This window comes from Pinus tabuliformis, chromosome 3_1 (assembly GCF_031772625.1).
Source record: "Pinus tabuliformis cultivar Carrire ecotype Pingquan chromosome 3_1, CPIR1, whole genome shotgun sequence".
Lineage (NCBI taxonomy): Eukaryota > Viridiplantae > Streptophyta > Pinopsida > Pinales > Pinaceae > Pinus > Pinus tabuliformis.
This window is the reverse complement of record NC_142301.1, coordinates 98,392,522-98,397,492: the sequence shown is the minus strand read 5'-3', so window position 1 is coordinate 98,397,492 and position 4,971 is coordinate 98,392,522.

Sequence of the window (4,971 nt, the reverse complement as noted above, 5' to 3'; positions counted from 1 at the left end):
TCCTAATGAAAATCATGGAGTGCAAATCCTGTATTGGGAACGTAGCCTGCCTCCTTTAGTTGTCCAAACAATTCCTCCAACTTTTCTTAGATATCTTTAAATTGAGGATGTGTTCTACTACAAACATATAAATCCTATTATTTTCTTCAATCCAATTATATCCTAGTTCCTTTTTTACCCCATGATCTTCCATTATTTTTCTTGCATTTGCCACATCATCCCACTGATCAGCTACATCATAAATGTTAGACAACATGTCATACATTTCATCATCTTGTGCTTCCAACTCACTCAACCGTTTTTCTACCATTTTTCCAACCTTCATGTTGCCATGCACTCTACAGGCACCAAGAAATGCTCGCCACACCAGACTACTAGGTTCAAATCAGTTTTGAAGCTTGCATTTTGGTCATGATAATTTCATTTGGGCAAGTGGGAGATTTCGTAAACATATTTTAATCCTCTCTAAATCTTGAGTATCAACACATTCAAAAAAGGTAAAATGAAGGGTTCAAAGATGTAGTAGAGTTGGGTAATGTAGAAGGAGAGATATTGGTTTGAAGGCTTGTTTTGAGACAGGGGAGGAATTGGGTTTTTACAGGGGTTGTATCAATATATGGAAATTTTTCAATTGAAGTTGAACCAACTGTATTCTTTGCAAGGGTACAAAAGAACCTAAAACAACTTGAGGAATTGGAAGATAGTTAACCACTTTTGGATTCAAAAAATGATTCAGTTCAGGACATTATGGGAGTGATGAGAACCAATTTCGGAGCCATTTGCACAACATTATCAGTTCATCTTTAATACGATGGATATCCCAAGAGTACAAAAGGAACTAAATTTTTAGTGAACAATTTTTCCCTTTGCATAAGTTTTGGCAAAGTTACTCATCAAGGCACATATGGAAATCCTTTTTGCACTGATAAAGAAACCATTTCTTTTATTTAGAACCTGATTTAGGCCTAATTAATTCTTGTTTTGGATTGGGTAGATTTAGAACCAAATTATCACGTGGGTACTTACCCCATGTCTTCAGTGTTTGGGGCAATGCACAACAAGTGAGTCTAAAATAGATGATCCACTTTGAAGCGACCCTTGTTGTTCAGTCGGTTAAAATGTTTTCTCCTGTAACAAAAGCAAATCTTGGACACAGATTTGAAATTTTGGGTTGTGATGTTGAGGGACTGGGGGATCATGCCATTGTAGAGGTGGATGGGGATGTGGAATATGGTAATATCATGATTTCTTTCATCGATGGGGATAATAATTGACTCAGTTTCAATCCAATGAAGAATTTTTATGGGATTGGAGCCAAAGAAATGATGGAATAGCTGGGAGTTAGGTCATGTTGACGGTGTTGGACTTGCCAACATTCAAGGGATCTCCCTAATATGAAGTCCAAACTAGACCTCACACCATTTGGAGTAGGAGTCCCAATAGTGGGTGGTAGTGTAATGCCTTGACAAAGGAAACAAAAAGGAAAATATGATAAATTTAGGTGAGAGGAAGTGTGACCTGCAGAGAGTCAAGTGCGATGCATGAAGGTTCCAACACATGAAGGGAAAAGGAAGTGTGCACCTCGGAAGCCTGTAATAGTACACAACTTGAAAGGGACACATGAGCGAAATTCCATCACAAGCTAAGATGCAGAATATTCCACAAATTAAAGTTATGAGTTAATCCAACAACACACATTCAACAAGATTTGTACAAATGCATACAAAGTAGTTCATAAGCATATGTGTAAGTTAAATATAATCCATTGCCAATGAAACAAGAATAGTCCTATGATATTAACAACATATGCACAAAAGTGTGTTGCCTCTGGTTTTATTATTATAAGTGAAATTCATCCATACATACACCATTGACGACCACTAGCCCCAATAGTGGAACATTACATTCAAGAACACCTTCTCCTCCAAACAAGTATACTCACTCTACATTATGGAGAAGCCAAGGCTCTTCACAATACTCCCAAGCTATTTCTAAGCCTAACTCACCAGAAGCTTGGCTCCCAAAATCTTGTTACATGAGTTATGAGGTTCTATTTATAACAAGAGGGGGTGACTCTTCAACTCCCCTTTGTTACCTTTGGACTACCCTCATGAATTTTCAACTTATTCATTAAATTACACATTACATTCCATGGTGACTTTTCATATTCCAATATTGACACTTTGAATTTCACTTACAACATAATTACAAATAATATTACATTTTCCACATGTACCCATATAAGACAAAATAGGGTAAAGATATCCTAACGAGACAAAACACTATGATTCTAAATTTGGGGAAAATCTAGCTCGACAACCTCTACTTGTTTTTTCACGGTCACATATTGGTGCCAAGCTTGGTACTATGTGATGGTATCCCCAAACTACTTAATAGTGTCTTACTGGAAGTGGATTCTAGCCTCCATGGCATCCGGGTACACTGCTTGGAACCTGTGTCCAACTCGTTCTGAAGCATGAGAAACATTGTCTTGACCTTGACAGGGCCACTGATGAATTTCTTCATGTTATGTGCATTAAACTCTAAGTCTTCTGTGGTGGCTTCTCATCTCAGTTGCGCCAAGTACTCATCGATCTCCAACCAGACTTAGTTCTTAGGTTTCACATTATAGAGGGAATCGATTGATGGGACTTGGTGTTTTCTCACCAAGACATCCAAACTACTGTACAACCTCACATATGAGGCATGTTTGTGGTCGATGAATGAGGCGAGCTATTCATTGTTCTAAATCAACATTCGAACCTTCGATTGCTTCGTCTCTACCTATGGATTTATCTTCTTCACTAAGTCAATCGAGACTCTTTTGTACCTCATTTTCCACTCTTGTACATGGCTGATGGCAACATGTATGTTTTTCAGTGTTTTAACAAACTCTTTGCTCTGCTATTGTAAGCCATGCAAACGAACAACTGATTTATGCATGGTGACAAATATATCATAGAGCTTCCATATGGTTTCTCCAAGTGATTATACTTCAGCAAGTATCATTTTCCTCATCTCCCCTAGTGCGGAAACAAAAAATTTTGTTGTTTCTCGGAGTTATTCTGCCTCTTCCGTGGAAGCCTTCAAGTTCTTTGCTAGTTGTTCATTCTTGTCCGTCGGATATTGAACATTTGAGCTTGCTTCTACTGCATAGGCCAAGATGGCTTCGGTAATGGCAATTGGATGCTTCCTAATGTCTGACATTCTCACCTGTTCCTTGATGAATGCAGGTGATGCATGATTATCCAGAAAGTACTTCTTTTGTGCATGTACAATCCTCTTTTGGAAATCATCAAATGATAAATTGTACACATCCATGACCGGATCATCATCAAGGAGAACAACATATCCTTGCTCGTTCGGGACTAGCACTGCTACTAGAGGTGGTAGAGACCAAGGGATGACCTATGGTGCTCTTGACTGATGTCAACATCTTCATGTTGTGGCTCATGTTCCAACTCCATGTCTATCACTTCAATCAATTACTCAATTTGTTGAGCAAGCTCCCAATTCTGCATCTGCTCACCTTCCTCCTCTACTGCTAGTTGTTCCAACTCTTCAACTTGTGACTTTGTTGTTTCCTCCATCATTGTGCCTTTCCTTTTTTCTTCTTCCTACTTCTACTTCTTTTCTCTTTCTCTCCTCCTCAATTCTCCTTCTTCCTTCAACTTCTTCTCCATCTCCTGCAGCTTCAGTTTTGCTTCTTGCAACCTATGATTTTCTCTCTTCCTTCGTTCTTCTCTCTTGATCTATTTCTCCCTCTTTTCTTCCATTTCCAAATCTACCTTCACAAGGATACAATCTGCCTTCATTTTTCATCTTTTCTCTCCCTCTTTATTGTCAACAAACTTCCTATTTCCCCTGTCCTACACTGGATTGTTTCCTTCTGCTATTGTTGTTGTTACATCTATAGTTACTGCTATATGTAGAGAATAATTCCAATTCCTTACTATACTGACCGACTCATTGAGTCTGGAGGCATTGTAGCAGTACCTCGAAGGGTCCTCCTCTGGCCAAAGAAATGTCTCGTTGATCCATGGAAATTAAAATCTCATACAATGGTCCTTGCAAATATCGTGGGGATAATACGGATTAAAGTCCTTGGTGTCGAACTCATTTTCACTATTTCCTTAGCCTTGGAATCTACATCTTTGAAGCTCTTAATCTCGTATAATCCGATCCGCAAAGCAAGAGTAGGCCATGGCGCTTTCTTATTCCTATGCAATCCTGCTGAAAACCCTGTAGCGAGTTGGTATGATACTTCTTGCATGATCAGTATGTTAGTGGAATACCTTCGTAACACATAAGAAGGCTTCTCTCCACCAAATAATCATATGAAGGTGCCACCTAGTGAGGAATACCAATCTGCAATGTCTACTATCACCTCCATTGCTTATCGGGACATGCAAGGTGTATTTTTCTCAAATATAAGCTTGTACAATGGGATGATAAATTGGTAAGTTAGCCTTGCCATCACTCCTTGATAACTGCAATCAGAAAGCAACTTGAAATAGATGTTCATGGTAGTGCCTTGTGGTGTCCATGTCCAGTTCATGCCAGGAAACTGTTGTTGTGCACAGTTTGCATCTAGTAAGTATTTGGACATAAGAAACCTTGCTTTCTCATTCTTGGCCGAATTCCAAGCCTTAGCTACATGGGACTTCAACTGTTGAGCCAATAGATCTGACCAGTTGAATGGCCTCCCATCACTCACCAGTTGGTCCAGTAATATTTCTCACCCTTCACAGAAGGTTTTTGTGCTCTCTTGACGATATATTCTATAGGAAAATATGATCAAGAATTGGTAAGCCTTCCTGAGGGACTTTGCCTTGTAAACATGGGTGGGTTTTTGTCTAAACTTCAATGGCTCTTTCACCTAGCGCTTGATAATGTCTCTTGTGTTCACATAGCTATGGGTGGCATAGAAGAGTGAGTCCATGCGCTTCATTGGCTCGGGAAAGTGATACA